At 44.0% G+C, this 27,485-nt stretch overlaps 1 pseudogene; it reads left to right on the top strand.

The window, feature by feature from the left end:
* Positions 1-725: 725 nt before the first annotated feature.
* LOC144768983 (solute carrier family 2, facilitated glucose transporter member 10-like) lies at positions 726-15,912 on the top strand (annotated as a pseudogene).
* Positions 15,913-27,485: the final 11,573 nt, after the last annotated feature.

Genomic DNA, 27,485 nt, shown 5'->3' with positions numbered 1-27,485 from the left:
GCCCAGAAAAAGTGTAATTTGGCCATGAGGAATCGCAAATTACCACCAACTTCAAGTTGGTGGTAATTTGCGATTTCTTTGAAAAATTCACTTTTTGGCATTTTTCAAAGTGCCATGAGGCGCACATACATGCCCTTAGAGCATGTATGTGTGCCACATGTGCACACATGCACATTTCAGGGGTACAACAGGGTGTCCTTTTGATACCCTGGCACCCTTGAAATTGCATTTTCAATTTGCGATTCTTTAATTGAGAATCGCAAATTGAGAATGTCTTCCCATTCATTCCTATGGGCCTCTAGGCCCATAGGAATGAATGGGGAGGTATTCCTTAATTGCGAATTGCAATTTGCGATTCGCAATTAAGGAATATGTAGGATTCGCAAAATTATTTGCAAATCCTATATACATAGCATTTTGCGATTCTCAAATAGCGATTCTCACAAAATGAAAGTTTCATACATATGGCCCATAGTGATTTGCCCAGAATCACAAGATGTTCCACAAATCCACTGTCGGCAGCTCTAACGTTACACCGCGTACTTTATATTTGCTCTCTCTTAAACTGCTGTTTAAAGATACTCCTGTAAAATATGTCATTAATCTTTCCCCCTACATTTGTCTCAATCACAACCACAGACACGGAAATGGCTACCCATCCTGCCCAAGTCACCACCCCGAGTGCCGCCGCTCCCCCTGCTCCGACATATGTCCCAACCACAGGCATGGATTTCACTACCCATTCCATGTCGACACCCAAGAACACTCACTCCATTGAAAAAGATGGGCAAAGGATAACCATAGAGCCAACAAATTATGCAACCAACGAGACCACAAATGATGAATTCAAAGGTGAGTGTTTGGACACATAGACTTATTTTGGGGAGAAGGAGGGGATAGAGAATGAACACAATATAAGGAGGAAGCTAGTGCCCTTGTCTATTAATGAGAACTCTGCTCATTCATTTTTGTTATAGAAAAGTCAACTGGATACCTTTTTGGTATCTATATTAGGCCCCTCTTTATCTGGGGCGTCCCCTGTGTCAGTTCAATATGTATTCCCATGTACAGTTAACTTTGACAGCACCTCTTATCTACAAATATCTTTCATCACACCTCCCTTGCTCAGATGTATTCAATAGCATTTCTTAATAAGAGATTTCTTCCGTAGCACCTCATCCATACTAGTTTTTAAATTGTTTTGCCTAAAAGCCATGCAGTGTAAAACAAACACAAAATACATTTAAAATCGGTGCATCAGATTCAAATTTACAGCAGAAACAATACAAACAAGCATTGGCGTAGCCAATCGGTCTTAACTTTGGGACTTTAAAAGTATTTAGCCATGCAGCACATTATCCTGGGTGGTACAACATCTACTGTTCTTTAACGTGGAAGCTTTGGAACTAATGAAGAAAAAAAAGTGTTTTCGTGAAATAAATAACGGCGTCGGCTCCTCTGCTAAGCCAGAGGGGCGTCACCCTACTGCCATCAGCGCTGCAAAAAAAGGAAAAATAAAATGATAATAACGCAATGTTTTTTAATCGGGAAACAACCATTGCAATGCAGTCATTATAATGCGCTACTTTTACAATGCAGCTGTTACAATACAGATGCCTTTACATTGCATGCCATTACAGCGCATGCCATTACAACACATGTCACTACAATGCATGCCATTACAACGCATTATAAGGCAAGTAATCGGGATATTTTTAATTTTAGGGTGGGTATGGGTTTTGGGGTACATGGGGATAGTATTTGTACCCCTACACTATCCAGCACTTACCCTACTGTTGCACTCACTGGAGTAAGAATAGTCATTTTTATCCCTACACTATCCTATACTTAGCCCACTATTACCCCAAAAATATTAAGCGTTGTAATGGTATGCGTTGTAAGGGTAGTTTCTAAAAATGCATTGTAATGGAAGGCGTTGTAAAATCGTGCATTGTAAAGCCATGCATTGTAATTGTTTGCATTGTAACATCATGTATATAATTTTATTTTTCCATGCTGCTGCAGCTTTGTGGGTGGCGGGGTGCTGCTCTGCTCACAGAACAGGGGAGGAGTGGTTTGCCCTCTCCAAGTGAGCATGAATGTTTGGCTGGCCCTCTTGGGTCAGCCAAACACTCATGCTGAATGTGCATGTTCTCCATCTAGGCTACATTACAGCCTGGGTGGAAAACATGCCCCAGATTTCCATTCCCTGGCTGAGCTCTGAACTACGGCTTTCAGACCAAGTACAATGCTGCAATGGAGTGTTATGATTGGTCAGGGGAGCCTGGGTGGGTGCTTCCTGTTCCTGCTTCCTGTTAGGCAGAAAGAAGGAAGAGGACACAGAGGACCGAGGAGAGGCAGGCAGGTAAGAGTTTTTTTTAACCCCCCTGTCCACTAATGCTATTTTGGAGCATCCACCACTGATAAATAATTTGCCTGATAATACAATTTAATGGAGGAGGTGACAATGCGGCCAGATTTTCTGGTTTCACTTAGTACAAATCAGCCAGTGAATAGGTATTAATGTTTCTTTCCCTACACTAAGGTTTGTTTTGATTTTAGTACACTTTTCAAAATAAAGTGCAAACTCAAAAAGAAGGTTATTGGAGCATTTTACACGAGCACCCATATCATCACATACACTCCATTTGCAACTCTCAAGCAATGCACTCAATCAATCAATAAGGATTTGTAGAGCTGAGCTGCTTTTCCCGTGAGGGTCACAAGGCACTGTCGGATAATTCTGCCTGTTCTCCAATCGGTTGAACATCCATGTCTTGAGGTCCTTACCTGAATTCCTGATCTTTCTGCTTTCTTCCCTTGAGTTATGATGCGATCCATTTGAGGGCTGCTCCTTGGATTCTGATCTGGTGGAGTTTGTTATTAGTGTGTGTTGGGATACGGTGTTGAAAGCTACTGAGAGGTTGTGGAGGATGAGGGCCACTGTTTCTCCCTGGTCTATCAGCATTCAGATGTCATCTGTAGCTGTGGTTAGATCTGTCTCAGTAGACACGTTTCTCCTGATGGCTAGGGAGCTGGATGTTGATGGCCTTCTTGATGACCTTCACTGGGAAGGGGAGAAAGAGAAGGGACGGAAGTTATCCTGAGTACGCTGATGTCCTCTTCAGCAAAGGGTTCACGTCAGCATGTTTCTAATTCCGGGGAAAGTGGGCAGGTTCGGTAGGAAGCGTCTTACACAGGCACGATGGGACGATCTTCGGGACGGCGACGATCTGAGGTGCGGCGGTGATGCACGGCACAGTGTCGAACTTCTCCTCTTGTGTCCCCTCGATGCGATGGCTCTGCGACGATGTTCATTGCAACGTGATCGTCCGCAAGTAAGCAGTGCGACAAACTCACCCAGCGACGACAGGCTCTGTGACGATACTCGCAGCAACAGGAATCTTCCCGCACTGGGGCGATTCGCTCCGCAAGCAAATGATGCGTTGGTTCTTGCAGTGGCAACAGGCACTGCGACAATCTTCGCGGGGACAGGGATTTTCTCGCGCTGTCGACAAGGCGCTCCTCAAGCGAGCGATGCATGAAAATTGTGGATCTTCTTCTTTTTTTCTTGTCCAGCTTCCCAAACAGCAGGCACAACGTCCAGAGGCCCCACAATTGGATCAAGCACTCTAGGAAGGGCAGAACTCACTCAGCAAAGTTCAGGGGGGAAGCTGGGGGTGAAGTCCTTTTGTTCCTGGGACTTCTTAACAGGAGGCCAGCTCTCTTCAGGCCCTTGGAGATCTCTTCATGCAAGGTGACACAGCAAAGTCCTTCCCCTCTCCTTGGCAGCAGAGCAACTGCAGGTCAGCCCACAAACACACAGCAGGACAGTTCTTCTTCTTCAGTCTTCCAGCTTTCTCATTGGCAGAGGTTACTTCTTGATTCCAGGACGATCTAAAGTTCTGGGGTTTGGGTATCCCTTTTTATACCAATGCTTCCTTTGTTCTCTGAAGGCAGAGAGGCCTTTGCCTTGTCCAAACTAGTTCTGGTCAGTCCTGGAGCACTTTGTTTACCTGACTCCTTCCTTCCTTTGAGAGAGAGGGGCAGGGTCGTCAGCCGCCCAGCAGGGGTGGAGCCAACATTGTGGAAGGCAGGCACAGCCCTATTCAGGCCCAAGTGCTATCCCCTCCCACCACTCAAGATGCAAATGGAGCTATTCCGCCCTGGGCTGACCCAGCCAGCCTCCTGGAGCCACCACAGCCCCTGTCACTCACAAACCTGACAGTCAATTCACAAACAGGCAAAGGCACGCAGAAAGGCTAGACAAGGAAACAGCTACTTTCTAAAAGTGCTGTTTTCAAACACTGGATTTGAAAACCATCCTTTTTAAAAGATGGGTTATTAAATTCTGAGTTCAGGGATACCAAACTTTAATTTCCTATCTTGCTCCTATGGTAAGATATGCAGGTAACATTATACACAGCATTCCCCATTACAGCCTATGGGCAAGATAGCCCTCTCAATAGTGAAAAACGAAAATGGCTGTAATTCACTACCAGAGCATGTCACACACACTAGTACATGCTCTACCTTTCATATACACTGCACCCTGCTCAGGGGGGTACTAGGGCCTTCTATAGGGGTGTCCAATGTGTATAGAAAGGGAAGGGTTAGGCCTGGCCAGTGTGGACACTGGTCAGGTCAGCATGACAGTTAGCAACTGCACCCAGGCACCGCGGTGGCAGGCCTGAGACACCATTTTAGGGCTACTCATGTGGGTGGCACAATCAGTGCTGCAGGCCCACTAGTAGCATTTAAATCACCAGCCCTGGCACACTCAGTGCACTTTACTAGGGACTTCCTGGTAACACAAATATGCCAGTCATGGATAACCAATCATAACAACAATTTATACAGAGAGCATATGCACTTTAGCACTGATCAGCAGTGGTAAAGTGCCCAGAGTCCTGTTGCCAACAACCACAGGACAGGAAAAATAAAGAAGGAAGAAGCAAAAGGTTTGGGGATAACCCTGGAGGTGCCGGGTGCACGTGCCTGTACCACAAATTATCTCATTGTATACGTGTGATCACTATGTATTCACGAGGGCCCTGGGCCATACCACATCACATCATGCTATGTACAGCATGCGCAACATTGCCACCTCAGGCAGTGGTGTAGACCTTTGGCATGTAGCTGTGCAGACCCCCCTGTGAGCGTAAGTGAGTTGGCCGGCGGACAGCAGTATGGTGTGGGGTGTGGTCTTTCGACACATGGCTCTGGACGTGGTTGAGATTAGGCTTTGAGAAAGAGGCAACTGATGTGTGTGTGTCTGGTGTGGTGTCGGCACCACCCGTCACGCATTGTGCGATGTTTGCTTCGTGGCATGCCCATGGCGTACGGCCTCGTCCAAGGGGTACAAGAGGGTGAGCAAGAATGGGGTCTGGGAACATACATGCCAACTGTTGTGTGTGTCGCTATTTCCGCAGCATGGGCCAGAGGGCTACACTCAAGCGCAGGGCGAGTTCGTCTAGGCATGTTCCCTACATCTGTGTCTGCCCTGTCCTTAACCATAGGCTTACACACACGTGACCGCACACCTTCAGCAAACTACATCACTGTGTCAGTGTCAGGCTTGTGGACATGCGCAGACGGGCATGGCAATGGTGTGCTGTGGGGTGCAGGTGATGCAACCGCGCTGCGCACACTGGTGAATAGGCTGGGGGGAGGGAGGAGCAGCAGTTAGGCTATGTAAAACACGTTGATGTTGCTCATGTGCAACAGGCAGTACATGTCATACAGGAATCACATAGTCACACATATTACACACCATTGACACAGTGATTCTGCCAACACATCATGCTGAACCAACTGTTAACTCGTGTCTCTCTGCGCTGTCTCAGGTAACCAGGGATATGCACTCTGCGCTTGGATGATGACACCCCTCCATGACTCGAACACACAGTCCCAGAGGCAGGACAATGCAGCCCACAAACGCACCGGGGCATCGTGGAATGCCCATTTGGCGTATTGAAGTCACGTGTCAGGTGCCTGGATGTCGCTGGTGGACGGCTCCTGTACAGGAGAAACATTGTGTGCAAGATAATTGTTGCATGTTGTGTGTTGCACAACATATGTGTATGCAGCAAGGCACCATGGATACCAGTCCCAGAGGCACCGTATGATGAGGATGAGGCTGAGGCAGGTGGACCACGCACCACTGCAGCAGAAGCAGGAATAGCCTGCAGGGACGACATCATTACAAATTTCTTTAGATGATCAAGTCACATTGTGACTGTCCTTGGTATTCATGGGACATCACAGAGTGACCACAGGCACAGAATTTGCAAATAAATGCCTTACAAACCTACATTCACTAAGTGCATGTCATTCATCTGTACCGGCACATCAGTCAGGTGTGAGTGTGACATGTGTTGATGGCGAGTTTGTGATGTGTTCATGAATGCTGGGTGTGTCACCTCTGTGCAGTGGTGCTGTTTGGGGTGTCACATATTCTAACTGCCAGTCCTGTATGTCACAGTTGGTAGTGTATTCCACTCTTCGGCATTTCACATGTGTCTAGAGTCATTCCATTTGGCTGCCATTTCTGGCCTACAGGTGACATCAGGGCTCATTGTGGGGTCAGTTATGTACCACCGTGATGCAGGGATGCCCCCTGTGACTTAAATCCCACAACATATGCAACATGTACGAAATAGAGAAATGGATGAACTATACTCATACCTTGGCTACGACTTTCTCCGCCCCAATCAAATCTAATTCAAAGCAGGGACATGCTAACTTTACCATGCAACAAAATAGTAAGATAAAATCCATAAAAAAGGCGTCAATCACTCTTTGCGGCAGGTGTGCCAGTATCCAACTGACATCACAAAACTTGTTGAATTGTGACAACAGAAACCATGCTTAAAGCGAGCGCTCTGGGAAGCCAGGCACAACAACGAGGATACCCTGTGGGCGAAATTGCATGCGGACACTAAACTAAAAAACAGTGCGAGATTTTGGGAAGCTATAAATCAATCAATCAATCAATCAAGACATTTGTTAAGCGCGCTACATACCCGTGAGGGTCTCAAGGCGCTGGGGGGTGTGGGGGGGGGGGATGGTGCTGCTACTGATCAAAGAGTCAAGTTTTGAGAAGACGTCTGAAGGCCAGGAGATCTTGGGTCTGTCGTAGGTTGGTGGGGAGGGTGCTCCAGGTCTTGGCGGCGAGGAGGGAGAAGGATCTGCCGCCGGCGGTTGTTCTTCGGATGCGCAGCACTCTAGCGAGGGCAAGGTCGGCAGAACAGAGCTTGCGGGTAGGGGTGTAGAAGCTGAGGCGTTTGTTGAGGTGCGCTGGGCCGGCGTTGTGGAGGGCCTTGTGTGGGTGTAAAAAGATTTACTCACCCGACGCACAAGGGCCTGTCTTCAAATATATCTGAAGAGGACTAGGCCACTTTCCTTAGAAACCACTTTAAGCAAGGAAGAACTGTTTCGCATGCTGAAACTAGCATAGACTCTACAAAGCGGCATATGACCTTAAAGCATCAAGCCAATGAGCGAAATGTAATTTCTGAGGAACTGTAATGAAGGAGAATCACCGGGTCTTATTCCTTTAAATGATTATGCAAAATCAATTAATAAGTACATCAAGAAGGGAAGGCAAGCAGGGGCTCCGGGGCCTAACGAAATCCCACCCGTGCTCTACAAACAAAATATAGAATACTGGGCAAAGGCTCTTAGTCCTTTGTTCTGGGAAATAAGAACAACAGGCCGACTACCTCCATCTTGGCGGATCTTGATAATTTCACCAATCTTTAAATCAGGTGACAAGTCCCATCCCATCCCAAAAGTTATCGGTTAGTCGCCCTCTTGGACAACAATGCAAAATACTTTGCTGGGACACTGCTGGACGAGCTGCAACTTTGGGCGGAAGATAACTCAATCATTCCCCTAAATCAAACAGGCTGCTCTAAATCTGTGGGGACCTCGACAAATATAATAACAATGGCTTTGTTAATTGATAAGGCTGAGGCCACAAGAATGCCACTACATTTATGCTTTATTGATTACCGGGCAGCCTTTGACCATGTGAACCGACAGAAACTCTGGTTGAAACTAGCAGGCTGGGGCATCCCCCAGGTTTTACTGAACCTGTTAATCAACTTGCACACTGAAACTTGGGTGCAAGTAAAGCTCGGCAACGGGTCAACGCTATCCAGGAAAATTCCAACAACAAAAGGCCTCAAGCAAGGCTGTGTACTGGCCCCAATGTTATTCAATCTGCTTCTTGCAGATCTGATTCCGCTATTAAATGCCTGCAACACACACTCCCCAAAGATTGGGAATCTAGTACTTCCATGCCTGCTTTACGCTGATGACCTAGATTTGATTCGTCAAACGAAGGTGGGTCTGCAGCGTCTTCTAGACATCACGTTCCAATTCTCGGAGGCTAATGATTTAACCATCAACCTGGAGAAAACCAAAACCTTGACAATCAAAAAGAACCTTAAGGAAAATACCTGTCTGGTTTTGGAATAAGATTCAAATAGATTCACTGTCAGAGTATAAATACCTGGGGGTGACCATTGATAAAGGTGGGCATTTTGTAACCCAAAGAAATGTAATTAAAAGGAAAGGCATAGCCTTAGCCGTCTCAATCAGAAACCTAAACTCCAGATTAACGGGCCCCTCACTCCCCCCTTTGGCTGAAGTTATACGAGCACAACTTCGTACCCACAATAACCTACGGGAGTGAGGCACAGAGATGAAGGGATTCGAAGCTCTTGGACACCGTGGTTGCTAAAGTATATAGAATGGTCTTAGGTCTCCCTACACGAGTCTCTCCAGCACAAATCAGGCTTGAGTTTGACGTGCAAAAACCGACCATTGCAAGGAAAGGTGCAACAGTTATTTTCTGGGACAGACTAAGGAAATCTAAACCAGGTACCTTAAACTGGCACTTATGGACTGAGCTACAACAGAAACAGTCATCTCCAGCAGCAAAATATTTAGCTACTAATGTGCCAATCCTGGGCCTTACTGATCTTTCGGCAACTCCGACAAGTCACTGTCTTCTCAAAAAAGCTACAAAGAAAATTGTAAAACTGGAATCTTCGATTGAAGATAAGGCAGCCCCAACAAAGAGGTTGCATGGCTGGATGACCCTGGGCACCTATTCTTCTCAGGCTGCAAAAAAGTACTTAGCTTTCGGCTTCGCCAAACATATAAAAATCACATTTTTAAAATACAGATTAGGTTTGTTGCCATGCACAAAGCACTTTCCACATTGTCTGAAAAAACAATCTGATTCTAACTGCCGTCTGTGTGGGACAGCACAAGAAGATATGCTGCATCTCATCTGTACGTGCAAAGATCTAACAGAGGAAAGGAGACAGCTTTTAAAACCACTTTTCAATCAGAGAGGCATCTGTACACGGAGACAGGCCGTGTTAGCGTGCTTTGCACCTGGGGACATGCAGCTCAACTGCAGGTTTGTGAAATTTTTAGGAAAAGTGGAGAAGAAAATGCTACATCAGATCAGCATTGCAGCTGACAAGGAAAGAGACTGACGCTGCTAGAATAATTACTTGCTTTTTTTAATGGACTGTAAATATTATAATGTCTTTTAATCGATTTTAACTTTTTATGTTGCAATGACTTATTTGTAGCAATGGTTTTAAGTAACTGCTAAATAAAATAAACTTGAAACTTGAAATTTGCACATAAGCGGGAGTCACTGCCTCTACATTCGTCCACGCTGGAATGATTGGTTGCTCATGGTCATGACAACTCTGTGTGCAGGAGGGGTTGCTTGTCTCTCTGCAATGCCGTGGGAAAATTCGGTTTCACTGCGTGTTCCAAGCATGTGTTTGCATTGGCGCAGTTTACATGCAGACTGCGTGTCATTGTACATTATGACTGTGTGGATATGCCTATGTGATGTGGGACGATAGTCATTTGTACTACGTCACAGATGTGGGAGTGTGCTCGTACATTGTCATTGTGCCGTTTTTGTGCTCTGCTTTTATGTTGCGTTTTTCCCGCATGAGGAGTGGGAATTGCAGGCCTGTCACTGGTTATCGCTGATTTTTGTATCGGGGTTGGCTTCATCGCTACTTTTGTGGCGTTGGTGTTTTGCATTGCTATATGTAAGTTGGCTCTAGCTTAAATGTGTGGAACTATATGACTTTTGTGTTAGTTTGACATTATGGAAGCTATTTATGTTTGTATTGTTTAATATGTCTTATCTTCTTGTTTATGTTTTTATGTAATTGTTTACAGTTTGCTATTGGCCTAAAAAATATATAATAATAAATAAATAATTAAAAATATTTGAAACATAGCAGAACTACAATGGGAAAACGCCAGTAAAATAGAAAGGATCATTTAGAACTAGAATAGAGAATAGACAGTCAGATGAAAATGATCATTAAGTAGCTTAACCACTCCCCTGTCACGCGAAGGCAGATCAAAGCTGAGGTGAGCACCCATCCAACAGTACTGGACTCAAACCCTCACTATTCTTGTAAAAAAAATCTTTTTTACCTAACAAAGAATGTTTCATAACATGTTTAAAAATTTGGGAAGGATGATCATTTTGAACAAACAGATATGGCAGGGGTGGCTCCTCCTAATCTGTTCATGTTCTCTGAAGTGGAGAAGTAACCCATTGCAGTTCCATTCCCAGAACCCCTTACTGCCTCCAGGGAATATTGCTCCCACATTACTTAACACATTGCATGCTTTTTGGAAGGGACAATTAGTAATTAGCACTGTCTCTCACCTGTAAATTGGTAAGAGAACCCATTCGCTCCAATCATTACAGATTCATGATTGACACTGAAAATGTCCCCTGTATGGTCAATGTTTACATGTGACTAAATATCAAAGGGACAGACTGTGGTCATTCCAGAGTGGGGACCTCGGCAGAAAGTGGTGAACATCCACAAGGGTGCAAATTTGTGGTTATTCACAAACCTCATGCAGGTAGTTTCCCCACCCTAAATAATCAGACATTTTAATAAAACCGTTTTTAGGATGAGAGAGAGGAGGAAATAGCTCCAAAATGTTCTGAGGTATATATAGCAGAATGGGGTTTCTACACAAACGTTAGTCACAATGCAATTGCAACTTCTGTGTTATGTTTAAGCATACAAACATATAATATAAACACATTTCTATTTTATATATGGAATTTATATTGCCTTGGGACAGATTAAATATCACTTAAAATGTTAGAGGCAGAAAATCAAAGTCGGGGGAATGAAAATTCTCTTTAAAGCAAACGTTTCAGTAAAGAAGAATCAATAATCATGAAGTCAACACCAGCCTTGGTCTATCTTGGCTGTTCAGGCTGGAATGTTCCTATTGAAGCAGGGTAAAAACTGATTTGCATATCACTGGGTCAAATATGAGGCGGCATGCTGAGCAAAAGAACAATGGGTTATAATGCTGCTTCCCGAATGATTGCCAGTGGCTAGACTTATTGTAGATTTCCACCCATCCCCCCACCAGCAGTGCGCTGGGAGGCACATTTGCAGAGTGGTGAAGAAAGGGGGCTTGGCCTCAGACCACCTCTCAGCAATCCCAATGTGTGGGGCTTACTGGAGGTCTTGTTGACCCCTAAGTACCCTCAGCAGCCAACCAATCCATCAATCAATCAGGTGTCTGTTAAGCGCGACTACTCACCCGTAAGGGTTTCAAGGCGCTGCATCAACGGTGGGTGCAGGTTCCAGTCCATGAAGGAAGGGGTCTGTCAAAGAGCCAGGTCTTGAGGTCTCTTACGAAGATGGGAAGTGATGTTGTCTGTATGAGGTGGAGTGAAGGGCGTTCCAGGCCTTGGTCACAAGGAAGGAGTAGGAGCGGCCTTCTGATCTGGTTTTTCTGGTGCGTTTGACCACGGCATAGGAGAGCTGGGCTGATCGTGGGGTCCTTTGGGGTGCGTGGAAATTGAGTCGGCTGTTCAGGTATGCTGATCTGGTGTGGTGGAGGGTCTTGTGTGCGTGGGTGAGCATCTTGAAGGTGACTCTTGCCTCGATGGGGAGTCAGTGGAGTATGTGCAGGTGCTGGGAGATGTGGCAGTGTTTTGGCAGGTTGAGGACCAGTCTTGCGGCGCGTTCTGGATGTTCTGTAGCTTGCGAGTGAGGTTTTCGTTTATTCCAGTGTAGAGTGCGTTGCCGTAGTCGAGTCTGCTGGTGTCCAGGGCTGTGAGTGACAGGCTTTCTGTGTTCAAGGGGATCCATTTGAAGGTCTTACGTAGGAGGCAGAGGGTGTGGAAGCAGGAGGATGAGACGGAGTTGATCTGGTGGTCCATTTTGAGGTCAGAGTTCAGTATGATTCCCAGGTTGCGCGCGTGGTCCGTGGAGGTAGGCGGGTTTCCGAGGGCGGGCGGCCACCAGGTGTCATTCCAGGCATCGGGGTTTGGGCCCATGATGAGTACATCCGTCTTGTTGGTGTTTAGTTGAAGTCAGCTGTTTTTCATCCATTTGGCGACGGCTTTGATTGCTTTCTCAAAAGTTTTGTCTGGTGGTGTTGTGTTCGTTGGATAGGGAGAGGGTGAGTTGGGTGTTGTCTGCATATGACACAATGTTGAGTCTGTAGGTTCTGACAATGGGGGCGAGCGGAGCCATGTAGACGTTGAAGTGCGTCGGGCTGAGGGAGGACCCCTGAGGGACTCCGCAGGTGGTCGGTGTAGGGTCCAAGAGGAAAGGGGGGAGTCTGACCCACTGTGTTCTGCCGGAGAGGAAGGAGCTAATCCAGTCGAGGGCCTTGTCCTGGATCCCTGCTTCGTGAAGTCTGCGTATTAGGGTGCGGTGGGAAACTGTCAGATGGCGCTGAGAGGTCGAGGAGAATGAGGACTACTGTTTCTCCTTTGTCGAGTAGGGTGTGCATGTTGTCTGTTGCAGCGAGGAGTGCAGTTTCCGCACTGTGGTTTTTCCTGAAGCCGGAATGGGAGAAGTCGAGGATGTTGTGCTCATCGATGAATGTGGCGAGTTGGCTGTTTGATGGCTTTCTCAATGACTTTGGCAGAGAACAGGAGCAGGGAGATGGGTCTGTAGTTTTTGAGGGCGTTAGGGTCTGCAAGGGTTTCTTCAGGAGAGGGATTTTGCCTCCCTCCCAGCAGCGCCCAAGAAGGTGCATTTGCAGAGTGGTCGAGAAAAGGGGCGGGCCTCAGCGATTTGCATGGCTCCCCTTCCCTGGACCATTTTGAGCCTCATGGACCCCATTTCCCTGGCCATGGCTTATTTTTTCTGATGCTGAAAAAAAGGAAGGGGCAGTGCAGCACCCCTCCCCAGACCAATGTCAGCCTCGGGACCTCATTCCCCAGGGCCAGGTCTTCGTATGTATTTTCTTTTATTTTTAGAGAGGAGGGTCCAGTGCGGTTCCACTCCCCCGGCTGATTTTGGCCCTGGGGACACCATCCCCAGGGGCCAAGCCTTCATGGTTTTTTCTTCCGTAGCCAGCTCGTTGGGATCCCTGCTGGATTCCCACCTTCTGTGGGAGCCGGCATTGCTTTTGGACAAAGGGTGCTGCAAACATGCAACTCTCTCTGTCCAAAATGTATTCTGCTCCCCTTCATGGAAGCAAGAGCATTTTCCATGCTATTGCTTCCTTGAAGCGGACCAGGATTCCCTATGGCTTGGCAGTAGTCCGCTCTCGTCAAGCCGTAGCAAACTGCAATGTCCAAGAGGTGGGCACCCCGCAACATTGCTGCGGCCCTGCCCTGGGGGGTGGCAGTCCCTAGGGCCATTTACGGTGCCACAAGGGGTGCTGTGCGGCCACCCTCCAACAATTATTAAGGTCCAGGTGTTGGTGGTCCCTGGGGCTGTGTTGGGGGGTCTTGAAGCCCCCCTACACATTATTTATAAATATAGCCTCCGGGAGGTGGCGTTCCTGGGGCTGAGGGTGGGCTTATGGCACTAAACCCATAACCTTCCACTCTAGTGTAAAGGAGCCATTCAGTGAACTATGTCACAATAGTCCACACAGGCGAACCAGGGATTTTTAAACAAAGGGACACTGTAGAGCCCTATTGTTGATGATTGACATGTGTCAAGGGTAGGGGGACAAGTTCTGTTTTCTTTTCATTGGATTGCCCCTTTAATGTATTTGCTATTCTACTCATCTTTACTGCCTTTTCTCTTTATAAAAACAATCAAAAGCAGTGACGTGAGGGCTATGGAAAAATTTAAATAAACGAAAATCAAATATTACCTTGTAATTCTGATGACAGTTGATGAATTTTTAAGCTGTTACAAAATTAATGTTGAAATCTACACTCCTTTTCAAATTGTCTTTTAGGGTCTGGTTTGCAATTCATCCTGCCCAAGGTTGTGCTCACTGCCTGCGCCATTGCAATCGGGTATGCAATCATTTACGGTGACTTGTTGAGTCAGATAAATGTCTACCTCTGGTGGCTTATAGAAGAGATCCTCTTACCTTCTTTGGTAATTGAAACTTTCGTGATGTGCCTTTTTAAAAGAATCATCTTTTATCATCTGTTGTACTTCGTAGTGGATATTACAGTTGGGTCAATAAAGGGATACTTGACTGTGTGCATTGTATTGGCCCTGCATCGGCTTCAGATAAACGTCTCCCACCAGATGTTCCTACAAAAGATCCTTGGAGGTGCTTTGGAAAAAGGAGCTGTTCTGGCAAGAATTTTGGGAATAATCATCTTCTATCATCTGTTGTCCGGGGTCATTTATTTGATTTGTGGGGCCATCTTTGTATGCTGGCTTGTGACCATCCTACTCTCCATGTGTCAGCATTAGATAAATGTTTATCTCCAGTTGTTCCTCAAAGAGATCCTAAGCCATGTTTTAGTATTAGCCATTCTCATTGCATGTGGTTTGGAAGGAATCATCATTAATCATCCTGTTCGCAGAACATCAATGCTGACCAAGAAACTGCTACTTTTGGTGAGAAGCCTAATTTTAGTTTTGTTCGGATCATTTGAATGGCTTGTGATAGGCGCGTCATCTTGGGGTTTACTATATCCATCTCATGCATGTCATGCTGTATCTCTGTCTCTGAGACAGTGGGTCCTCATCAACAAGGCATGCTGGGGTCACTTCTTGAGACTGGGAGTATGACGATTGATATTTTACACATATGCATTGATTTTTTACTTATGGGATGTAAAGGAGGGCTAGAAATATGTTTGGATTGGCTTTTGTGGCAAGCCCTATTCAGCTTTTCAGTATTCTGTTCCTACCATCTCATCCTCCAAAATTAAACATGCAGTACCAAAAACCCCATAAGGGAGTTATTCCATTAGAACACTGAAGAAACCGAGGAGCTTAACCCTGAAATCAATTGTGAGTGCCAATATTAATTTATTGATCTCTTTTGCTCAAGGGACAACATGAGGATGAGAACTTTGGTTGACCTTGGTTTAGACCTCCTTCAGCAGCTAATTGGCCAACCCAATGTCCTTTACTGCTATGCATCAGTGAGATTTGGCTCTGTGGGTTTCCAGCGTAATTCTTCTGCCATTTTGACCCCCATTGGGCTTGGTGTGATGAAGTTTGTTCCCACCGTGGTTGCCATGGGCTGAGCGGACAAAGCTGGAGGTAGAGTCCTGCAGCTTGCCGGATGTGCTGTGACGTCAGTATCGGTCACTGGAATTGGCTGAGCAAGTTTCTGAATCTCACTGGAGTCCCGCAACAGCAGCATCAGAACATCAAACCTTTCACTGTACATGTTGAGTGGTTCACTAGTTTCCAGTGACTCCCAGGGCAGACCACTACTGACATTCTAGAGGTCAGGAGAGACTCCATCAATCTGACTGTTTCAGTGGCTTGATCACGAGCCCTAACATAGACTTGATCAGCACTGCAAGCTTAAGGTTGTTTGCATTTTTTTTATTATGCTCATAATGTGGGAGACCTCATCCAGCCACAGGAAATAATGCTACAAAAGAAGCATATGGTTTGTAATAGCACACACTTTCCCGAGCTCTGAGCTCAATCAATGGCACTTGTGAGTGCGTTTTCAATTGGGTTTGGGCCAAGTAAGTTCAAAGTTTGAAGACCTTGTGTTTTAAGCAGCTAAACCTTGTAGTAGAGAGGATGTCTAGCCATCAAATAACATGCCACTATGTGCCAGTCTCATGCATTACAAAATGACGTTCGTTTCGGATCTTGTTCGCGCTATATAAAACTTTATCAAATAAAATAAATAAATAAATGTATGGCCTTTAATAGAGTGTGTTTTTATTCAAATCATCATGAGCGTGAGAAAAATATGGCCTTTTTTTACGTTTAATGTTCATAACATTGAAAAGAATTTGTACAATTATTGTTACTGTATATGAAAATGTCAATATCGAGTGTGGTCAGAGGAAAACAACTTGGAGGCATGGTTGCTCGTCTCATTAGATCTTGCCTATAAGGCAGCGCAAGTAGTCTGGTTGCGAAAGACCTATTGTGGGCTTTCTTACACCTTACAGGGGGCTCATGGCTTTCCTATTGCTTGCGATTTGTTGTTTTTATTTTCACACCTATTTGCTTGCATCTAACTTGCTTGCAGTGGCTTTCCTGTCCCCTTCTGGTCCATCTTGTGTTTTTCTCTTTCTCATAGCATTGCCACTTTTCTATGCTTTTGCTCGGTTGCCTTCTATTGGTCTATTGCTCACTTATGGTGAACTCCTTTTTACTTTTTGGTTAACCACTGCATTGAAAGCGCATGTGTTTTCCGGTGTGTTTTTCCTCTTGCTAGAACGCAAGCCCCTGTGCTGCATGTTGATCTCTCTCTCAGGTGTTACTCTCTCTGATGTGTGCATTTCCACCAACATAACATGCCATGAGTGTTTTTTCCATGCAGAGCATCCCGGCCCATGTGCTCTGTGTTTCTTGATCCCTGGTGGGCTACAAATGGCAAATCCCACCAGCAGTGTTACTCTCTCTATCGTGTGCTTCTCCCCATGAAAATCACCCACCCCACAAATAAAAGAGGGGGTTAAGAGGTGCTTATTTGGATACCTTCCTCACTATCTTAAGTGGGTGAAATGTTTCAGTGCTTCCTATAGTATACATCTGTGGGTTTTCTTCAGGAGCAGAAGACCCCTCAACTATCTCTATCTTTCCTATTAACCAGGTGGAAAAAAATAAAGGTTAAATAACCTACCTGTTAATGTTAGCAACATAGATCCTCTACGGTAACCTATAGGATAAAATCAGGAAAATAGCATTGCACATTACAGACTGGACTAGCATATGGTACAGCGTGTTATCTGTAGCTCATCGGTCTCCCTGTACCATCCTGGTGACAGAATAGAATACCTTGAAAATTCTGTGCAATATGCTCCTTAGTAATTTGGCTTCAGATCTAAGGCACCTGTGCAAAGGTACTGATGCACCCTTTGCCCTATCTATCCACATATCTTGGGCAATCGAGATGCCAGGTCGGTCAGGCTTCAGCCTAGTTCATTCCATGAGTTGAATGAAATATAGGAGTCAGGTGACACGAAGCCATGACCAGGACATAAATTCACATTTGACAACACAAATGCCACGGGTGTTCTTCCACTATGAGACAAATACACTACTCTGGATATAAAACACCATCATAAACATTTCAGAAAATGAAAGTGTGTGTGGTGGGTCCAGACAACAGTGGGACATTGTTGATGATTGGAACGTTAAGCAAGATCGGGATACACGAGATACATTGGAAAATCAGACAACTAAATAATACATAACTGCAGCTCAATTGGACGAATATGTCTTTACAGGCTATCTGAAAGATTTGTATACCCAAGTAAGACTGTTTTAGGGCCAGGCTGGTGGAAATTCGGTGTCACACCAAAAAAACAATCAAGAGATTCAAGCATACTGAATTAAAAAAAGAGGTGCATTCATTTGATCATTTCTCTTTCCGTTGAAAGTAAAAGTAACTGTTACATTAAAAAGGGGTGATTCTGCTATAATATCCAGTGGGATATTTTAATGTTATACATTGTCACATACATATTCTTTGCACTGTATGTAAAATCCTATCGAAGATGTCTATTTGCTTCTCAAAACCGCCAAAAGACACTAATGTCTGTTGTTCCAAACGTGAAGGTAAAGGAATATGTACAGTAAAGGAATTACCACAAATTTGTTATCCTTGACAAAGTTGAATAAATGTATAATTTTCCTGGATCTGATCCCATAATTCTGTGAGGACTTTGAAAATACTGCACACTTACCACAAATCAATCATCAAATGCATCTCTGGCAGTAGTTTGTTTCCGGGGGAACCTTTGCAGCAATATTAGGTAGAAACAATGTTGCTTCCGGGTATTTCCATACTTCTAAAGTGTATGCCTTAAAACAGCTGCTGGTAATTCTAGCAGCAGCTCTGTGCTCCTGGAAATCTGGCTTATGGGGGATGTCTGGAGTTCTCTGGTGCGCGGCTCAGCAGGTGAAAAGATGGTAGGACCAGAGGCATAGGCTGATCCTGTCACAAGTTTGCCACACATGTGCCCGACATGATGTGACTGACTCAATCAAAATGGCACTCATTAACCTCAGCCTTGACAAGAGACTGACTCTGCCACAGCCATACTTGCCCTTCACAGGCCCAAGTGTGACGTGAGGTGACCCCCCCCTCATCCACCATAATCTCAGCCTCTCATAAGCACCAACGTAATGTTTGACAAACTATCCCTATTGTCCTTCCAAAAGGAAGCAGCTTCACTTGACACACACTAGTCTGGCCTTTAGAGGTACCTTCAAGCCTCTGCATGATTCATTGGTATCAGACTGACAGAACACCCAGTCTGCCCAAACCTACGTATCCTTTCTAGGTAGCAACTGGACCGTGACGGATTGTCCAGTTCTACACGCCTTTCGAAGGGCACTGTCTTGCCATTCGACTAACTCTTGGCTCCAGTGTTACCAACTTTAAGAGGCCAAGGCCCAGATTCTGAAAACTGGCACAGACTGCAGTGTAGCCCTCAAAGAGGCTGTGCTGCATGGTGTGACAGGCAGAGGGTAGGAGAGCACCATATTCTCAGAGATGTGGCTCTCTCCTCCCCTTTCACTAGCACTGGCGCGGATTTCAGCTGCCCTGCGCCAGGCAGACATGTTAGCGCCATAGTGCTAGGGTGCGTGCCGGAGTCTAGCATAGGTTTTGTGCAGGAAGACCAACCTTCCTATACAAAATACTATGCCTAGACCCACTTCAAAGCTTTTCCTACTTGGTATGTGTGCTGCACACTGCAGCACGACAGCAAAGTCTGAAAATGAAGGAGAATTTTTTTTTTGCCTTTCATTGCCTGCTTTACAGTGGAGTTAATCTTTGGCCCTAAACCCCAACTACTAATGTTAGTAAATAAGGTTTAATGTCAAAAAGCATGTAATGCCCCCTTAATGCAAAGTAATGCAAAGGAGCGTTTGACGCTGCTTTACGTTACTTTTCTATACAAACCAAGGCTAATACCAATTAGTGTTGGTTTGCAAATTCCCCAAATAGGGTTAGCATCGGATTAGCATTACAAAGTAACGCTAACCCAACGCTAAACCTATGTGGATCTGTGGACCCTGGTCTGTTGAATTGTTCCCCTGTTTTAAATCAAGTGGTAGAAAAATCCAACTAAAAGCATTTTTAGGTCACCCACATAACATTTTAATGCAGGTCTGACAGATTAACAAAAAGAGTACATAAAGGACATCACCTTCCTCATACTGGGAAACGTAGGACAAAGAGGCAGTACAACCAGTGTTCGCTAATACTCTTAAATGCTTCCTAGTACATGATAAGGAACTCACTGATAAAATGTACCATATGTGGGTATTGAGCACTCATCATCCTGTATGAATACATGAAACTATGGTAGGTCTAAAACGGGTTTGCCTTTTTCTTGCAGCAGTTCTGTACTTCTTGGATGTTTGTTTGTTTACAAAAAATATACAACAGTCCTTTAATGTCTCTAACTCACTCAAGTGCGTTAGCTGCCTGTGTTGTACCTGTCTGGTATGTGTGACAGAATTGTCTGATATGTTTTCTGCTGCTGTCACCTGCCCGTAACTTATTATTCAGGAAGGTTGCACTCCAACTGTCCATGGTGTACCTTTATTGTGTTGTGAAGCTTGGTATAAAACTTTCCAATCTACATAAGAAAAAGAGATCCACATTGCCAGTGCTTGTATCAATGCATGATATGAGTGAAAGAGGGAACCCTGACACAATATGTAAGAAGTTCTTACTTTTGATTTTATGCATGAAACAAGCTGTTTTTTTTAAATGAAGTTAGTGACTTTGTACATTTTTAAAACATAGCTGACAAGTGGCCCCATGTCATGTATTATACCTCCAGCCAAACTGTTAAAAGGAAAACTAGAAGCTCCACAATGAAACCTGCAGTTGGAAGAAGAAACATTGAAGATGGTATCCTGTGCTGTAGCGCTGAAGAGCTGAGTTGTGAAATGCAAAATAAAATGTAGTCCTCCCTTTCTGCCTTTGTTCATTGAAAAAAAACAGAGGTTAAACAGCCCAGTGAGTGAGAGGGCAGAGAAAATGTTTCAGATGGAAATGGCAAGCATCTCTTGCTTGTAGGCTAAAATTACCACACTATGCAGTACCAGCTTACTGAAAGGACCTATTTACCAGAACAATGAGAGCATCTGCAATGGTTCTAGAGAAAAGAGAAATAAAAAAAATTACTACCTTTCACCGCCTCTTTTACAGCCCATTCTCGGGCGGTTTGTATGATTTAGGTGGCATGCTCACAACACCACTGTGATGCAAAGTGGTGCATGGGCTGTAGGTGCCGCCCCTGAGGGCAACTAGTGTTGTGCCATATACCGTGCCAAGGGTTCCTGAGTACTCTCCAACCAATCGGACCATCTGCACAGTTCAGGAAACACAAACATGATGCAACCGCAACTCTCTTCATAAAAACACTACTGTCGTAACATATTTTCAGATTTTGCTTGCTGCACCAATTTTGTGGTAAATTAGCAAAGTACATTGCACTCTGCAAGGAGTCAAATTATTTGGGAACATGGTGGAAAACTTCAGGAAACAGCGAGAAGCCATGCATTTCATATCAATCAGTGTACCCCCAAGTCTCTTGATAACAAGCATTGGCATAGCCAATAGGTCTCGCTTATGGGACCTCATCAGTATTTCGTTACACAGCACAATATCCTAGGTGCAACAACATCAACTGTTGCATGGCTAAACACGTATAAGGTCCCAAAGGCAAGATCTATTGGCTATGCCAATGCTTGTTTATTTACTGTAGTCGCCACCGAGTATTAAACAACAGAGTGGGATAAGGTCATAGCACGTCATCAAAAAGTATAGCGTAATGCAAAGCTTAAATATATTCAGTTTAACATATTGCATTGAACCTACCTCACATCTGGTAAAATGAACAAAATATTCCCATATTCATACACGGGCGTCTGATGGAATGTTGTATGCTCCGTCTATACAGATGAAAAATGGACAGTGACATTGGAAACGTCTTCCTCCGTGAGGTAGAAAGCCAGTGCACCGCCAACCTTCAATAACTGGCTGAAAGGGACACTTTCGGGCACATCCTCACATTCCAACGCATGTCTCCCAGGAGATGGCACCTTCTGTAATGATGACTCTTCGCCTTGTTTAAATATCCTCAGTTAACGCTCTCAAATCATTGTTCACTGAAGGTTTTTGACCTGTGACTAGAAAACTAAATATAACGAAAGCACAACATGTAATACACGTATATACGCATGTCTATGTCCTTTTAGTAGCCAATGTTTGTAGTATGTTGTGTTTCTTTTTTTTTATTGAGGTTGGGTTTCATATCGACTTAATTAAATGTTCTCACCTTTGCATCTCTCTTCATACCCGGTTTGTGCATTGACCTGCCACAGCCACAGAACCTGTGGGATAATACAAAAACACTTTTGAAGAAAATGACGCACAATGGCAATATGGGGAATGATTTGGATGTCAGAAAAAGAAGCTGTCTACACATTTGACCAGTTTGTTATTTCATTGCATGATTTATATAGACATAAAGAAAACTCTATAAAATATACACTTTATATACATACACAGTTTTAAAAAACAGGTGTTTGTGTGTCCCAGTGAAAATATCATAGAACCTAAACTACACAAGTGACATTTACAGTGACATATGGAAAGGAAGGTTTCTATTTTTGATTTGTTACATCAAGTAAAGGCGACCATGTAATATATGCAATTGATCAACAACAATTTGGAAAGTAGGCAATTGTTGTTTGCGGTCTAGTTCCCTTGTTTCACCTTCCACAGCCGCATAACCAGCATGTTCTATGCGCTCCAATACACTCACTTCCTCAGATTTAAAAAAAAATGTTTTTTCCTTTGACTCTCAGGATGCAGTCACAACACAGTAGACAGAGCATCGATGCAGCCAGGGCGCAGGGATATGCGAATAACTCCTAAAGTAGTTCCCTCAAGTCTGACTGGCTACTGTTGCGTTTTTTTATGCGGGAAGTGTCGGTTGGGGGTTGACTGTGGCTATGGACTGTGAAGTACTTTTTATGCACACTCTGAGTAAGAAGCTCAAATCAGAATGAAAATGACTGGGGAGTGGAGACCGCCGTGGCTTGAGAACAAATGCCAGATGACTGTTCTCAGAAGCACCTAGCGGGCTAGTGTCAGGGTGTCAGTGTTAGTTTAAGGAAACACACCCATCAAACTGTTTGTCAGCTTAACGTGCCATGTCAGTCAACTGGACTGCCCTAGTCCTGGGACCAAAGAGAGAAATTAGTCAACCAAGTGTCAGATATTCACAATGTACTCAGCTGTTTCGTCAAAGGGGGAAAAAACGTAACAAGAAACGTCGCCCCTTCCTCTTCTGAAAAAACAAAACACAGACGTCTCTTTTTGGAAGAGTGTTGCCAGCGCTCAAAGTGCGGCTCCCCCAAGTTTGAAAGCATCAGTGAGTCGCTGGAGCTCTACAGGCAGTTGTAGCGTCACTTGGTAATATGTGCTTATCTCACTCGGGCTGCGTGTGTTTGTTGCACGCAGCAGTGAAGTGACATGTTGCCTATAGCTTGGCTATTGTATGCCACGGATGCTGAAGTTTGCTCTACGATTAGACAGTGAATTTTTACCCAGGAGGATGAATGGCTGCTCTGGTGATGCAGATGTGAATGCGACAATTCCCACAACAGCCCTACAGCGAGTAGCATGTGATGTGATTAACATGTGCTTCTCCTGAACGGTATCTCAGTGTTGTGTGCTGTTTAGAAATGCCTTTATTAGCATAATTTTGTCTAAAAGAATTAAGGGACTAAACAACATTCAAAACATAAGTCTTTGTTACACAATCCATATGATTTCTTGTTTAATACCTCTAAAAGTACCCTGCTTTGCAGTGACTGCCGCAGGGATTTCTTGTCTGCTCAAAGCAGCCTGTATGCCAGCATTATGTTTGCTGGAAGAAGTCTATGGGAGATCTTCTCTGTGGTTAAAAAAAGAACTGACCCACAAAGCTTTTCCCCTGCTGGAGCGAGCAGGGGTACCATCTGTTTGAAAGTTAATTACAAACAGATGCCGCCAAAGCTCGCTCCCGCAAGGGAATCACCAAACATGCACGCGTTGATTTTGAAAGCAATGCAAAGTGTGCAGGTGTTTGGGTGAAAAAGCAAATCAATTCCAAGAGGTCAGACCTAAAAATGGTACATGACGTGAGTAGCCTAGAGCCTCCGAAAGAAAAGGGCCCACCATCCAACATGGACACATCCATTTTTTTCACAGAAAATAGACCTTTTTTACAATTTGGTTAGCTGTAGATTTTGGGCCCTAGCACAGCCAGCAATTAGAGAAACCCATTAAACATGCACGGTTCAGAAAAGTAGACACCCTGGGTAATGAAGGGTGGCATGACTTGCGCTTCTCACACCAGGTTGTTTTACCCTAAAGTGCTTGCAAAACTACTAGACAACACCAGTTCACACACACTCCAACCAAACACTGGTCCACATACACTGCTGGCATAATGCCACTCAGACATCACCATGAAGCTCCACATCAATGAATCTCTAAAAAAAACTCCCTAGAGGAACAGATTACATAAACAAAGCACATACATAAAATATTAAAACATCCAACTAAAAGCAGTAAATTATTTTCAAATTTAAAATAATCCACCTATTGGTAGAAGATAAAAAAAATTATGATTCCATGAACAACAGGTGTAACTAAACTCAACAAACTGTTGCCAACCTGGTGACTCAACAGAAAATATATATCGATACAGACTATAGTCCGATGACATTTACTCTCATGGTTGCTCACAATACTTGAGTTGCGAATAGTATAGTTTAAAGATTTTTGGCAAACATGGGCCAGTATTAGAACAACACTCCAGGATGTACATAAAGCTCTCCTTTCGTATTCCTCTTCAGACACAGACTCTACATCTCCCATAAGGAAAGTATTTTTTGGGTGTTGGAGGAATGATTTAGGAACCTGGCAATCTAGCCACATCTTTAACCAGTCCGATTCTAGGAACACTTATTTTCTCTACTACAGCAAACTTCCTATTAAAAACTACTGAAAGTGAACAAAACTCATCTTGGAATCTGGAAAATCATCTTTGAAAACAATGTTAAGATTTAAGGTTTGATAAATAAAACAAATGAAAAGGCATCTCTTGCACCAGATGTATGACTTTTGAGCAGCTTTGGAAGGCTCCAAACTTTGATCTACTGTATCTACACCTTCCAAAAGCTTCTTGAAGCCTAGAATGCACACTGGCTTGCATATGGCTGCTACCTGACCCCAAACAGTCACAGGTGCAGTGCTTTCATCATGAATAGGTTTGAGCATGTGGACATATTTTCTGTCTGAAAATTTCAAAACAAGTAGGGCATTAACATTCAAAGCACTTCTCTCTCCCCTTTGAAATTTTGTACACTCAAGCTCTTTATAATAACCTCTATGGTGGTAGCGGATTTTGCACATGCCACAGTGCTCAATTTGTAGAAGAAATTGCTCTGGCAAGTTCACACACAATGTTTTCACTTACTCCAAAGGTAGAAGGACAGCCAGGGTGGTCAATTGAAGAATGCCTAACCGTGTATACTCTAAAAGCATACGCATATTCAGTGTCACTTTCACACAACATATACAGCTTAATAACATAAGGAGCTCTCTTACTAGGTATGTACTGTCTAAAAACCAAATGGCCCATGAACAGTGCCAGAGAGTCATTCACAACTATTTCTTAACCTGGACTACAGATCTGAAAAACGATCAACTAAATGGTCAAGGTCAAGCCAACTCTTGAAATGACTTTAACAATCAAGGTGACCTTGTGGCAGTGCAGTAGCATTAACTACAAAATGCTGCATCTGTTGCAGAAGCAAATACCAATCTTGGTTCAGGGGTCCTGGGAAAATAGCAGTTCTCATCAAGGGACCAACAGACCAAAATAAAAGGCAATGGTGGCTTCCTTAGCAATCCCAACTTAAAATCCCAATCAAAACTGCTTAATTTTATGGAGATTTGCAGGAGTCCACAAGGTAGCTCTACAGTGGTCTTAAGTGGACACTGTTGTCCCTCAAATACTGTTCTGTATACAAGTTTGTTTGTCGAACAATATCATACAAAAACCCATAATAAAGAAAGAGCTGGAAGAAATTGAAAGGCAAAATGTTTTCTGTACTAACTTTACACTTTGCAGCACCACTATATGTTGGCAAAACAGGCTGAACTATGTTAGGAGCAACCAATGGTCCTGCACTTCTAATGGGATGCTTCCCAGACCCTGCCTGCAATCCAGATTTCTCATTCTGCACTGCAGGAACATCAATGTCTTCCTCTAAATGAGGCACTTCATTGGTGCAAATAGTGAATTTATCATCAGATGATTCCTCTCGCACAGAAAACTCACTTGCAGAACTTTGCACTTTGTCCTCAGCCGCAGAGTGAGTCTCAGAGCCATATTTGGATGCAGATTCAAAAAACAAACCAACAATCCGCTGTCCGGACAGCCTGCAAGCTTACTAATAAAACTGTCACAGAAAATATACTATAAACAACACTGTGTCAAATTAGAACTCAACAAATGTGAATGTATCAAATGGTAAATAAAGCTTTTGAAATATAATGATCTTGAAATAAACTGTCATGAAAAACAACACAATGAACTTTATCTTACAAAAAGATACATTGACACTTCTTACTTGACATGGACAGCAAGACTGAGGATTGACTGCACCTAGTCTGCACAGACCCAGCAAGCACCATTAGAAAAGCATCCCAGTAGAAAGGAAAACACTCCCAATACAATACAGGGGCGTAACACAGACCCTGCATGCCCCGCGGTGCGGGGGGACCCTCACCCTCCAGTGGGCCCCATTAGCACCGCACTTCAGCTGGGGAGCTCTAGATTGAGTCCGGAGGAGGCCCCTTCACGTACCCTGCAGGGGGGCCCCCTCAAGGTTCGTTACGCCACTGATACAATATAGATCTTGCACAAATTCAAATGTGAATTTGAGAGACAATTAAACATAAGCTAAATATGCTAAAATGAATAGAACAGTAAAAAAACATTTAAGCAGGACAATGATAAACATTTGAAGAAAACATTACAAATAGGTTTCCTCATTAAACACATGCAATTATATGAACTACGGATCTACCAATGCCAAAACCGCAAGCAGGATATACCACAAAGAAAATCCAAAGCGTTGCACTGCAAAAAAGAAGAAAACGTTAAGGTCACAAATTCACATTATAAGAAATTAAACAGTCAACATTATATAACACAATGAGGTCCACTACAACGACAGGCCGGAATCAAAAAAGGCTGACTTATCTGCAAGGGGGCACAAGGCAAAAAAATTGGCACCCTAGATGAGAATGACCCTTAACTCATGGGCAGCTCCCATCACATACAGAAATGTATTTCCACAGGCTAGTGGGTTTCCACCCCCCTCACATGGCAGATTGGCCTAAAAAATGGCCAGTCTCATTGGATGTATGATGGCAGTACGACTAACTTTACAATGAATTCCTTTACAATAAAGGCTATACAACAAAAAGTCTTTACCACAAATGTCTTCAGAATGAATTTTTTACAACGCATATGCCTTTAGCATGAAAATGTACATTTTCCTGGAAAAGATATGCATGGTGAAGGCATGCTCGTGGAGTATATATTTATATATATATATATATACATATTCACTGAAAAAAAAACATAGGTTTCAGGGACGGTATAGTTAGAAATTAGCATTTAAAAAACCTTCGAAATTCACTGAAAAAACCACAGGTTTCAGGGACATTATAGTTAGTTGGACAATTCTCGTTCAAAACCAGAGAAATTCGGCAGTTATAGTTAGTTGAGCTAACTATAACTTGCGCTCCCAAAATGCACTGCTGATGACATCACATAATACATCATTCATGACATGGTCAGTGACATCACTCACTCATGACATCTCAAAGGACATCACTGATGACATCATCCAGTGACTGTGTTTCTGTAAGAGAGGTACAGAAAGAAGCAGAAGAGTGCAGAAAGAAGGAAGAGAAGTGCAGAAAGAAGCAACAGA

This window comes from Lissotriton helveticus, chromosome 7 (genome assembly GCF_964261635.1).
Source record: "Lissotriton helveticus chromosome 7, aLisHel1.1, whole genome shotgun sequence".
Classification (NCBI taxonomy): domain Eukaryota; kingdom Metazoa; phylum Chordata; class Amphibia; order Caudata; family Salamandridae; genus Lissotriton; species Lissotriton helveticus.
The sequence above is the reverse complement of the archived record's forward strand: the minus strand, read 5'-3'. Positions and strand labels throughout refer to the sequence as shown.